Source organism: Podarcis melisellensis, assembly GCF_964234715.1.
Source record: "Podarcis melisellensis genome assembly, chromosome: 2".
Classification (NCBI taxonomy): domain Eukaryota; kingdom Metazoa; phylum Chordata; class Lepidosauria; order Squamata; family Lacertidae; genus Podarcis; species Podarcis melisellensis.
In genome coordinates this window covers 47,584,359-47,597,078 of record NC_138529.1, presented here as the reverse complement: position 1 = coordinate 47,597,078, position 12,720 = coordinate 47,584,359, and the positions used below count along the sequence as shown (strand labels likewise).

Here is a 12,720-nt window from a genome sequence, read left to right as displayed (position 1 = left end):
CAGGCGCAACATCTGGGGGTTAGGGGTGCAAATCCACGGGTTAGGGGGCGTAAATCCACGGGTTAGGGGGTGCAAATTACTTGCCTTGCCCCGGGTGCTGACAACCCACGCTACGTCACTGGTGGAACAGACTCCCATGAGAGGTGGTGGACTGTCCTTCCTTGGAGGTTTTTAAACAGAGGTGGGATGGCCATCTGTCATGGATGCTTTAGCTGAGATTCCTGCATTGCAGGGGGTTGGACTAGATGACACATGTTTTCCCTTCCAACTCCAGCATTTGCTGTCCACTGCCATGTCTTCTCATTCAATGTCTTGAGGAAAATTCCAAGAAATGTTACAAAATTGACTGTTCCCAGTGTAGTTCACATGTACCAAAGGCTGCTCTGTATCAAGCCTCATGATGTCATGAGTCCCACAGTTCTGGCAGGATTGGGATTGGATAGGCAGGTTCTGATGCAGGAGGAGGAAAAAGAAGAGGAAGAAATTTAGGGGAAACCATATGGTGGGAACCTCCCCTTTCTACCCAATCTCCCCTTTCTACCCAAACTTCAGAATGGTGAGCAGGGATGCTAGCTCCCCCACCCCCACCTGTTCCTGAGGAGCAGAGAGCATAGAGTGCTGTGAGAAGCAAAGTGGGGTGGCAGAACTGGATGTGGCAGTGACTGAACAGCCTGAACAGGAAGATGAAGCCTTGCCGCTTAGAATGAGGCACTGCCTTCACTGCAAACCCACCCACCCAACCAGAATTTTGCAATCCTCACATTCCTGCAAAGTGAGCAAGTCTCACGAGCTGAGATTTGCTCTCATGAGCATGCCACGCCTTACCTTGAAAAGCTTGGTGGCCAGGGCATGGAAACTTATGGAGGCATCTCCATTGCTTCTTCCCACTTGTGAACTTCTTGCCCTGCATTGGGTCTGCTTTTGAGCCTGTACTGTTATTTGCCTGAATAAATATCTCTTTCTACTTACAAGTAAGAGGCTCTGCTTACATGATTTGAGGTAGCAGAAAGGCCACCTATAGCTTCTTGAATCTGTGTAAAGTCACTGCATGCCTTAAAGCTGTTCTGTAGTATGCCCATATGTGTGATTTTACTTATTGTGTTTATTTTAGAATTTATATTCTACTTTATAATGCTGAAAGATCCTCAGAACAGTGGCAAGTTAAAGACAGTTGACTAAAGTATCCAATCATTAACATGAAAAATAATAAAATGTCCGAGCTTTAACAAAGTCAGATGTTAAAAGCCACAGAAAATCATGCGCTCAGTGCCTAATGTGGCAGGCATCAGTAGTATCATACATAACCACATAATCCAACCTAACCACTTGGGCACAAATTGCAGATGTTAGGAGAAGTTGCTTGGTAGCAAAGAATAGCAATATGTAGGTTATTCCAAGTAAAAGATAAACAGGACCTCAGTTTTGTGCACATTACCACTTGAACGCTGTCCTTTTGCAGGTATTTTCGTAATACAAATCTGTTTATGAAATCTGGTCTCCTACATAATTTCCCCATGACCTATGACTATGTACCAAACAAGCCAAATTTGTAATGGTGAGGTAATAAAATATATTCAGTTAGAACTTACCTGAAGTGTCCACTGCAAAGATAACTATATTCTGTGATGAGGTTTTTGTTTTACTTTTGCTATCCATCCTCCCAGTATAAATCTGAATATTTATATTAAGTTTCTCAAGTTATGACTTGCTGTGCATATGAGTGACTATCACAAAAACAATACCTTCATATCACCATCCACCAGCCCAAACATTACACGTTTCAGTGCTAGCAGTAAGAACTGAAAATCATGATGACATTCCACATTATGAATATGCATATGTGAAATAATCCCTGAAATAATCCCAAAAATGCTTACCAGGAAGCACCATTAAAGTCAGTGGGATCTGCTTTTGGGTTAAAGATGAGATTGCCTTGCAAATGCGACTGTACAATGCCCATTATAAGTATCTGTCTACCAACATTATATAAATAGAGTGACATCAGTGTTGCATGAATGAACTTTCCCTTGTGTACATGCTGCCTAAAACTGATGAACTTCCAACCCTTTTGTTACTGGTAGTGACTTTTTCCCTGGTACATAAAATTTGAAATAAACTTTACTGCACATATAAAGAAAGGAATAATTTAAAAAGGCAGCACTGTCAAACTTTGCAGGAAAGTAAGATATATGCATAAAACATTTAGATGGGAGGGAACCTAGTTATTGGGGATAGGGGCAGAATGGTTGGCCTTCCAGATTGAAAGGCAGATGTCAAATGCTTGAACAAACATTAGAGAATCCTTCAGGAAACCTGCTGCATTAAACAGAACCACTGGAGAAAACCATCAAACTAAATGACATTGATTTCTCTCCCTACCCACTGCCTCTCTCTCTTAGAAAATATACAATGGCCTACAGAAAGACATTTAGAATTTAAAGCAACAAGTCCAACACAGCACATCTGTTTTCACTGCAAATACAATAATACATACAATGTATTTGCACCACTGCAACTAAAAGCAAAAGCAAGCCAGACCCACCACATAGCACTTAATTTTCCGAAAGTCAGAGACACAGGTGTGCATTAGACTGCAACTCCCTGAGAAGGCTGTGTGGTGAGGCTGGCGATGCTCCACGCCTTCTGTGCCTTGCAGATTTCCCTAAGGCCACAACTTCTGTGACACCAAAGAGCCTTGCGCTACCCGTGGCTCGGTCACTGCACTTCTTTGGTAAGAGCCCCAGCTGGAATTGAGACTCTCTTAAATGCAACAAGAAAACTAGATCTGTCTCAATGAATTATGTTCTTTATGAGTAGAAAAGAGCAAGCTCACATCCTAATTCCTTTGTTCTTATTATATTATTGGTGAAATAAAGCAAAAGGTGGCAGGAAACTTTACAAGTATTCACATTTGTGGAACTGTTGCTTATCAACAGCTACTTTGTCAACATAAACAAACAAAATGCCCCCAACTACCTGAAGTTCCTCACAAGAAAACAAGGAAGGGAAGGGAAAGAAAGGCAACTATATTAATGTGAATAACTGCAGTTTTGTCTATTTAGCTGGCAATCATTTATCTACTTACCTGGAAGTACTGTATGCCCCATTGAACACAGTAGGATTTATTTCAGAGCAAACATCTGTACAATTGTACAACAGTACACATAGATTTGGTCTTCATTGTGGGAGATTGTGGAGATGAAAAAAGACCTTCATGGGAAAGTTAGGGTTTAACATAACAAGTGTTCCGTGGTTGTGTAGCTCATAAACCTAAAAACCACAACTGAACTCACCGACATTCTCTGTGCTTGACGTTGGCCAACATATTTTATGCAAGATGGAGACCACCTAAAAGGTTGCAATCTGATCTAATGGAGGATTGAATTTAGGTCTCGCTCATCTCCAAAAGACAAACATTATGACCTGGCTTCATAGTTATCCTCTAGATGTTATTTGAATTTATTCTTGCATGGATAAACTGCTGGCTGGAGCAAGAATAGAAACTCATCTGTTTCTCTTTAGCCATTGTTTTTAAAATGCCCTAAAATACAAAGGAAAGATGCTATTGTGGTTCCTATCCTTATTTGTCCTTCACTGGATGTAATTAATACTGCTGGTGTGTGCGTGTGTGTATCTGTTAATGAAAGTGTGGCTTCTTTTTCACATCTCCACAGAACATTTCGGTCCTAAAAGCAAGCTGTCACTTGACATAGGGTTAACATAAAACTCATGTCAAGCATCTGATGTGGCATCTGGGAAGAAAGCCAGCATTTAAGAATCACTAGTTTGCTTCCACCATGAGTGACTAGAAGAGCTGAACAAATAGGTTTGTAATCCTTATGTACTGAAAGAATATCTTGTGGGTGAAGTAATTCCATTTTGTTAGAAGCTGGGGCTCCTTTCTAATTACATATCTGGTACTGAAATCAGTAGAGTTTAGCTGGCAAATGCAATTCATAATGCAAAGTTCCTGGAAATTTTGAAGACACTGAAAATTGGTTTCTGTGTTTCTCTGGAAATAGCGAATCTTAAAATAAAATAAAAATACATGTGCTAATTGCTGTAGGACTATTTACTGCTGCCAGGATTGGTAAAACAGGGCATTCTACAGCCTTTTCCCATATTACTGGAGTCTTGCACAAAGGGGAAACCTTCCCCAGCCTAAAGCCTTTCAGATGGTTTGGACGACATCTCCCATCAACTTCACCCAGCATAGGCAAATTGGACACCAAGTTGGGCAAAGCTGTTTTGAGCACTCACCCATCAAACAGACAGTTGGTGTCAGACTGGCACCAGGTTAGCCAACATGGTGCTCTCCAAATGTCATTGGCTTATAGTCTCCATCATCCCTGACCAATAGCCATGCTGTCTGGAACTGTTGGAAATTGTAGTACAGCAAAATCTGGGTTATTGTTGGGTTGGAGATATGGAAGGCAGAATGTATTTGGAAAAAGAGGGCAAGCACACAATATTTGATGATTATTACATTAGCCAGATGTCTCACTCTATTCCCATGAGAGTATAGGGGCCAGAGTTAGCATGAGGTGTAACAATAGAAAATAATCTGATAAATTGTGTCCCTACAGTCAGTTTATTGGACTACATCATATCAATGACCATTTTACATCTGTTTCATGGAAGTCTTTCTGGAGAACTTCCAACTTTCTGTTTTGTCTCCACTCCCTCAGTATTGCATCAAAATTCATAGGTCCTTTAATTAGGTTCTGTGCTATGAACCATTTCCTGTGTCAAACAAATTGGCTATTGATGAGTATGTAACCTTATTAGGAGAGTAGCATAAAACAGCATGGAACACAGTTCCACACAGGGAAGTTAGCTATTCATTGCACAGTAACATTAAGAGAGCAAAAATAATTGCAGCTGTATTTAAGGGGGAGAATGCTGTAGAGCATTCTTGCAGTGCTCTTTATGGGGAGAGCCCATAGCTCAGTGACTTGCCTGCAAAGGCTCCTATAGCACCTCCAGGGGCAGGGTGGGAAGACATCCATGAATTTCCCATTTTGTAGGAATTTCCCATTTTCACTTTCCCATTTTGTGCCTTCTCCTCCTCTCGACTCCCACACCAACTGCTCTGCTTCCCCTCTCCTCACCACTGCTTCTTCTCATGCTGCTTTCCTGCGTAAATAGACAATGTTCAACTATATGTTTTATTTTCACTTCTGTAGTGTTTCTTTCTGCAAAATATTTGGCTGCATTCTGTCATTGATTTTTGCCAGTTTGAGGAAAACAATCATACATTTGTGAAAACAGATCTATAGAAAGCAGCAGTGGTGAACATATTTGTGGAAAAGTTGCTATGGAAAAATAAACAAAAATCACAAGGAAGTGGAAATCAACAGATATTAGGAAGGCAAAAGTATGTTGGAAAACTGAACGTATTTTGAAGATCTCTTCCTGTGCATTTGAAGGATAGAATGTGAACTGATAGAAAAGATAAATGTAGTTAAAGAAGAATGAAATGTAGCACTGCAACACAGCCTTTTCCAACCTGGTGTCTTCCAGATTTTTTGACTACAACTCCCATCAGCCCCTGCTGGCATGACTGTAATATATAGGACTGATGGGAATTATGGCCCAAAACATCTAGAGGGCACCAAGTTGGTGAATATTGCTGTAAAACACCACTTTGGCACTTTATCACCATTGAATAAAACTGAATGGAGATGTACCCATTACTCTATCTGGAAACAGACTGGCTTGTAGAGAAGGCTGGAATAGAATATACATTCCAGATCCCACCATTGATAGGGGACAAACCTTACTATGTTAAGACAAACTAAGACCGCATTAATGTGGTCATGTTCAGGTCCAAGATCTTGTGATGCCAGAGTTTGTTGGTTCAATCTAGTTACGGTACATAAGAAATGCTCCCAAGGAGCCAGCGCCATAATATTAACCAGATTATTTAGCAGTCTTGTAGTCTTTAAGTGTGCTTAAAGCAGAATTTCATAACCATCCATTTTTGCATGTCTAAAGCATGACATTAGATGAAAGGAACAAAAAACAAACACCCCCAAAACAGATGGCCATATCACAAAAGAATGATACATTAAGATAGCTATTGAGATCTGGCTAGCATCCTGTGTAAAAACAAGGGCACAATACTTTGGGTAAAATATGCAGAATCTGAACAATGAGAAGAGGTTGTTGCTATAAATTCAGAGAAAGGGTACATTTTTAAGCTTGAAACTCAGAAGATCATATTGAGGACATAATTTCTATGTTTTAATAAGAAAGTGAGGAGTCAGAACGGCAGATGATTGGAAGAGTTGGCCATGAATGTGTGGTAATTACAGTGTGCTACTGCAATCTCAGAACTGATGTAAGTAAGCAATACAGAGTCATTTGAATACAAGTCACGATGCATCCTCAAAGAGCCCAGAGTGACAGTGCTCAAGGTAACTTGAAAGGTATGTTGGTTTGAGTCCCAGGGTTTGGGGGGAGGCTCCTAGATCCATGGCTGTTTACTAGAGAAATCCAGCTGACTCAGAGTGCCCATTGCCAACTTTAGTTGGTGCATCACCTATGGCAGTTCCTGGACAGGAGTTACATTGGTAACTCATGATTAGACTACTGTAATGTGTTGTAAGTGGGGCCTCTCTTGCACCTGATTAAGAAGTGGCAGTTGGTGCAAAATGCAGCTGCCAGGTGGAACACCCAGCTGTATACATTTCACATCAATGTTGGAAGATCTGCACTGGCTGGCTATTAGCTGCTGAGCCACGTTCAAGGTTTCATTGTTGACATTTACTGCCCTAAGCAACTTTGGACCAAGATGCCTAGCAGAGTGTCTGTCCTGGTACAGACCTAGCTGATCTTTGAGATTTTCTAAGGAGAGTTAGTTAGTTTGATTTATTACGGCCATTGGCCCATATCTAAAACAATACATCAAAATTTATCCATAAACAATACAATTTAAACAGTTCCAAATTAAAACACCCATATAAAACCAATTTTACTTCAATTAAGTAAACACTATACACAATAAGCTCCCTCTATGTCAACCGCAATTCAAATCCCTCAGATTTGGGGGGATATGCGTCTTAGTTCTGGCACTTATTGATGGTTCTTAAGTTTGGCTAAGCTGTCAGAGTCATACAGTGATCCATTTCTCCTCTTATGAAATAGGACATTAATCAGGTATCTAGCGACTGCAAGGGATCTACTTGAGTCTTCGTTGTTTAATAAGTATATTATTTGGGCTTCCTGAGGTCTGTCAGCAATTCTCGATAAATATGGGGGAAGAAACTTGGACCATGAAGCCGAATGTAAATGACAACAGAAGATTATATGATATAGTGATTCTATAGATCCACTTTTACAGTCACAGAGGAGTGAGATCTGTCCATTGGAGAGTCTGTTACCCAACACATTTGATGGGAAAACATTGAATCTAGCCTTTATAAAGGCATACCTGTGCATCACCACAGATAAGGTACTTAAATAAGATGAAAGTTTTGTTGGAGGTGTTAAGCCAAGGTTTATCGGCGAACAGGTGCCACCACCTGTCGCAATATTAAATTGTAAATCCATCTCCTCTAATTTGTGAGTTATAATTCTCTTGGCAGAAATTAAATCCAATTTTAGTAGTTCAGATGGAGATAGTCCTAAGGACACAAGTTTCCCATGTATTATTTTTGCCCAAGGGCTAGGGAAGTCATCTCTCCAGAGACACTGTATCAAGTGGAGATTTGTAAGTTTATGCCATAGTGCCAACCAGTAACAGAGGATGCATTTCCATAATGTGGTTTCTAGAGATGTAACATTTAGTTCGAGTCGTATAGCAGTATTGCCTACACACCTGGGTAGTTTTAGCAACCTTCTTAGCAGCTGGTTTTGGATTACCTCCAATTGGGTTAGATTAACAAAGGACCCCCATATTGGGATTGCATATGCTATTGTTGCAATCACCTTTGCCTTGAAAACTTTTAACACTGATGGAATATGGAAATCCCCATCTGAAAAGAAAAAACGCAGTAGCGCAAAGGAAAGGGCTTTAGCTCTATTTAATCCATATGCAAGATGGACCTTCCAGCCCATGTTGTGTTGGAGAAGGACTCCCAAGTATTGAAATTTAAAGACTTGGTCAATGGCTTTTCCGTCTATTCTCCAATTATAGGTTTTTCGACTCTTGGTGAAAATTAGGACTTTGGACTTGGCATGATTAATTGTAAGAAAATTTGATTTGCAGTAAGCATCAAAAAATTTTAGTGCCCTCCTAAGGCCAACTCTTGAGAAAGATAGGATCACTGCGTCGTCTGCGTAGAGTAGAAGGGGGCAACGATATTGGGCAAGGCGGGGGGGCGTGGATCGTTTCTTGAGAATCTATCAGAGGCGCCCTCATATCACTTATAAATAGATTAAAAAGGGTCGGAGCAAGGATACATCCTTGACGGACACCTCTATTGATGGTTACTGAATTTGAGAGGTCGCCGGCCAGAGTGATTCTCACCCTAGCGGCTGATCCGTCATGTAATTTAGTTATTAGCCACAAAAGTCTTTTTTCTATTCCCCATCGTGTTAATTTCCCCCAAAGTAATCCTCTGGGGATGCTGTCAAAAGCGGCCTTTAAATCAATAAAGGCCGCACAAAGTTGGCCTCTATTTGGGGCGGAATATTTCTGGGCAAGGTGGTATAAAACTAAGACATGATCAACCGCTGACTGATTTGGTCTAAAACCAGCCTGTTCAAGTGGTTTGCGGAGACAGTAATGACCTTTAAACACCTTTTTAAAACTTATGTTTACCCACTCTTTCCCAAACACTGAAGCTTTATTTTTATTTTATTTTATTTATTTAAAACTACTCAGTTTTATCTGCAATATACAGTTGTTGTTTTTTAATCTAATTTTTTAAAGGAAGTTGTATTGAGTGTTCGTGGGGATTTTAGTTTACGTAAACCACTCAGAGATTTTTTTTATTATATTACAGGGTATACATTTAAAATAAATATACAGATTGGGCAAAGGGAATATATCCAAAACTGAATTAGATTAAAATATCATTACATAAAGGACCGCCTTCACAGGGAGATAGATTGTGTCTGTGTGTGTAGCTGCATTGATTCTCCTAACCTCTGAGCTGCTTGCTGTAATGCAGACTATGGTACCTTTCTGGTTTGGGTAGCTTATTTGGAGATTGACAGAGATTTTGCTATCCACTCCCAGAAAGGTCTCAGTGGTTATTGCTACACTACTACTACTTATTTGTACCCCACCCATCTGACTGGGTGGCTTCCAGCATATATAAAAACATAGTAAACCTTACAGAGCTTCCCTTTCTGGGCTGCCTTCAGATCGTTTCCTAAATGTTATATAATTACTCATCTCCTTAGCATCTGATGGGAGGGCATTCCACAGCATGGGCACCATTACCAGGAAGGTCCTCTGCCTGGCTTCCTGTGGCTTCACTTCACAGTGTGGGAACCGCCAGAAGACCCTTGGTGTCTGGGCTGAACGATGGGGATGGAGGCCATTTAGGGCAACTGTGGCTCTATCCCATTGGATTTGTCCTGAACAGAGCATGCAACACCTGTGCTGAAAGGTCTACAGTTACATTCTTGGCACAATTTGAAGTGCTTAAGATCAATCTACCTTGAACTAGGCCTCTTCCTGAATGAACTTGCCCATACATTGAGTTCAGCAGTTAGGGCCCCTGTTTGAGTGCCAGTATTGTCTGATTTTGGATGGCTGGAACGAAGGGTAAGAACATAAGAGGAGCCCTTCTTGATCAGGCCAAAGGCCCATCTAGTCCAGCATCCTGTTCTCAAGGTGGCCAATCAGATTCCTAGGGGAAGCCCACAAGTGGGACATGAGCTTATCAGCACTTTCCCCACTCATGTTCCCCTGCAACTGGTATTCACTGTCTCCAATACTGGAGCTGGCACACAGCTATTATGACTAGTAGCCACATTGTTAATGGCAGCATCTGCATTGTAGAATGCCCTCTCAAGAGGCTTGTCAGGCTGCAGTTCTGTGTTTATTAGAAGTCTGGAAGTCATGAATTTTATCTCAGACTTACCTAACCATTTTTTTAACGAATCGCTGCTTATTTACTTGTTATTCAGGTTGCTTATTGTTATGCAATTTTATTGTACCAATCTGTTTCGAACCATTAAAAAAAACTCCCTGAAACAGCATTAAAGAATGTGGCAGGGTATAAAATCAAATCTGATGAAGACAGATGTCTCTGTTGACTATCACCAGTGAGTATCACATCTTGAGGAACTCTGCATGAAGTGCAAGGGTATATAGCCCCATAAATAGAAATTAACAATGGCTATATTCCTCTGTTCGGCTCTGCACACTGCAATTCTATTGATATTAATGGGCATCAAGTATAATTCAGTGCAGGACTGAAAGCCAAAGAAAATATTTTCTCAAACCATGGGACCCCGCACAAACAAAGTTGCAAACATCACTACTTGGGGCTCAGAAGTGATTTAAATGGGATCTCTATTTGTTTTGCAGGCATAAAAGCAAACATATCCCGTGTGCCCGAGAGACAAATGTGGTTCTACTAAAAACCAAGGTAAGTTTCCCTTGCCTCAAGTCAGGTCTGTATTTCATTTGAAGTACTTAATGTTCAGGTCCTTGAAATGCTGGATGGTAGAGCTAAATGAGCTTGCTTTGTTTGAGCTAACTTCTCCTTACATATACATTTCTAAAAATGTATTAAGGTTTTTCCTGCAAATGAAACAAAGCAAACCACTTCTACCAGATGGTAATGACATTGGCTACTTCATAGGGTTACTTCCATTAACAGATGGACTAACTTCCATGCCTTCCAGGTTATACAGCCTAGGTTTCTTTCTCATCTACTTTAAAAGCCCACCATACTACAGGTCTGAGGACTGTGACTCACTCATGCTTCCTGTACTTCTGTATTTGTACATGAAGTTCATGTCAAAAGCCATTATGAAAGGAGAGACCACATTTCAAATGTTAATATAGTCCTTGGAGCTTCACGGATTCTAGCTAATACACAGCAGAGGAGGGTGACGTTTTCCTCTTACATTCATTCTCATCTCTGTCACAATGCAGGTGGGGTGGAATATTTTCCATATTAATCTAGGAAAGCTAATCCCATCTGTGGTAAAAGAGAAAGCGGTGGGGGAAAGAAAGCTATCCCTGAGGGTTAAAACATACACAATCAGACATGACAAGCAGTGCAAGCAACATGAGGTCCAATAGAGGTTATCAGGGGGAAAAGGAAAGGTACTTATTAGAAGTTGAATTGCCATACATAATTGTGTGAAAGGTTCGACTGGTATCTTGACAGCCAATCTTGAAAAAGCAAGAGTCTTTTGAAAAGGAGTATGTCAAGGGAAAAGTATGAGAAGTGTGTGTCCAAAATATATCCAGTCAATCTTCTTGTTAAGACAGTGAACAAAAGGAAAGCAACACACACACACACACAAAAAACCCCAAGGTAATAATGTATGATGTTTCTGCCAGCCCCTAAGACTGGCCTGTCACGCAACAGGGTGAAGTGGGTTTTTTTCCAGGCAGCATCATGCATGTGGATGCAGAGAAAGTAACTGGTGTCTTTAATGGTGCAACAAGGCTTTTCAAGTGTTGGTCCTATCAGGGAGAGGAGGGGATGATCGGAAGTGCCATAGCTCAGAGGTAGAGCATCTGTTTTGCATGCAGAAGATCCTAGGTTCAATCCCTGCTACCACTAGGTGGGACTGGGAATGTCCTCTGTCTGAAAACCTGGATAGTCATTGCCAGTCAGTCATAATGATCTAGATGGAATCAATGGTCTGACTTAGTATAAGGCAGGTTTTGATGTTCCTATTTGGCTTCTACTTCAGACAGCAAAATTTCATGGGCCAGCACTGCCAATGATTAAGATCCCAAACAGGACTCTGTCCTCCCCAGTAGGCCTACACAAACGGTACTCACCCTTGCTTTGGCACCAGAATGGCTCTTATCCCAGGCCCTCTAAACAGGAAGCTGTTCATTTTAGGTCAGCTCCTCACTTTCATTTTTTGGACTCAGTTACAGATGCCCAAGTAGAAACTACAATAGTAGTAGTATTTCAGAAATTCCTTGGTACAGAAATAATATGAGAGAGATAAAGGGAGAAGAGGAGGAATGAATAATAAATTGTCAATTGTCAAACTATGACACAGGAACAGAAAATAATTAAATATGAAAAAGAAGTAAGAAAAAAAAGATGGATCTAGAAGAAAGAAAGAGAAAGTTAGATGAAGAGGATTTCATTCCTAAGGAGTATATTCCTTGGGCCAGTTGGCAATGGAGCATTCCTGTTTTCCTGGCAAGCACCCGAATGCTTTCCTGTTCCAAGTTGACATATGTTCCACCAACACAGAGATGAGGTTTTAAATGCAAATGTGTCATCTGGAATGACCTGAGGGTATTAGTAGTTGTATTTAAGGATGCATGCCCAAATTCAAGGGAGAGATGATTGCATTTTAAAAACTTATTTGTTAAATTTGTTAAATCCTTCCTTTTCACCAAATGTTGTTCGGACATATACACTAGCCCTGCATCTATTTCTGTATATCAAGCAGTGACCTTTAACATCAGCTCAAGAAACCTCATGTTGAATGGTCAGAAATAATTTAGATTCATTGGTCAGTCTGTCTCATTTGGTCATTAGTTATTGTATTCTTTATTTATTGCATTTACATCTAAGTGGTCTTACAGTTCAGTATTTTTCTTTCCTTAATCTT

General features: G+C 40.5%; 2 long non-coding RNA genes across 2 annotated transcripts in view; one reads left to right on the top strand and one right to left on the bottom strand.

The window, feature by feature from the left end:
* Positions 1-12,720, bottom strand: part of LOC309363150 — a 413,995-nt gene that overhangs the window by 13,433 nt on the left and 387,842 nt on the right. The window lies entirely within an intron of this gene.
* Positions 1-12,720, top strand: part of LOC309363139 — a 36,985-nt gene that overhangs the window by 23,382 nt on the left and 883 nt on the right. Inside the window, exon 4 of the long non-coding RNA XR_014165265.1 lies at positions 10,490-10,550. This is a non-coding gene — a long non-coding RNA (uncharacterized lncRNA). The remainder of the gene's footprint in view (positions 1-10,489; positions 10,551-12,720) is intronic.